The following is a 913-nucleotide window of genomic DNA, read 5'->3' as shown; positions in this document are numbered from 1 at the left end:
TACTAGGACTTAAATGTTTGCCAAGGTAATGTTGAGGCCCTTTGATTCCATGCTTTGTTTTCACACCTGTAACGTTTTCCCAGTTTTACTCCAGCTTCAGCCATAACAATGAGAACATGAGCAAATAAGAATTCCCATAGACACCTAATCTTAAACACCCTGGAGGTCTTTGATAAATAGAAAGAGACTAAGAATTGATGGTGTCCTACCTACATGCTAAAGTCATCACTGTACTCATTGCTATTTCTCATATTACTGACAGCACCCCAGTATATAGCTTGTATGGCTCACATAAGCCATTCTTATACTCCTAGCTTCATCAATAATTACTAGATCCCTAAATGAGTAACCTCTGTTAAAGGCTTTCTCTAGGTCAACAGGTTCTTCACTTGTAGTTGACTCACTAGGAATATAATATCAGTAGTTCTTTTTTCTAGAACAAAACTGAACTGCATCTCATCTAGTTTAACTATCAATTACCAATTGAGCCATAACTCTTTTTCTGACTTTGATGACCTAGTCCAGCAATTTGATATCCCTCTAATTACTCATCTCTTTTCCGAAATAAAATTTAAAGAGCTCCCAGATATTCAGCCATAAATCTTTAAATTGTTTCAGCTTCAAAGCAGTGGTCATGCTGGGGCACTATTTATTATAGAATTTGTCCATATTTTTATTTCCTCTGAATATTCAACTTGCATGATAAAACTACAAACTCCAACAATACAATTAGATACATAGTTCCAGAAGAATAAAACAATGCTCACCCAGGATATTATTTATTTTTTACTTCACTCAAAAACCTACAGCCAAACCAACATATACAAAAAACTAAAATCCTACAGTTAAAAATTTATTTCATATTTGAAAAAGAAAACGATAAAAACAGAAGATAAAAATTTTCAAAAGAAGC

The sequence above is a fragment of the Octopus bimaculoides genome, chromosome 5 (assembly GCF_001194135.2).
Source record: "Octopus bimaculoides isolate UCB-OBI-ISO-001 chromosome 5, ASM119413v2, whole genome shotgun sequence".
Taxonomy (NCBI): domain Eukaryota; kingdom Metazoa; phylum Mollusca; class Cephalopoda; order Octopoda; family Octopodidae; genus Octopus; species Octopus bimaculoides.
Note: the sequence above shows the minus strand (reverse complement) of the source record.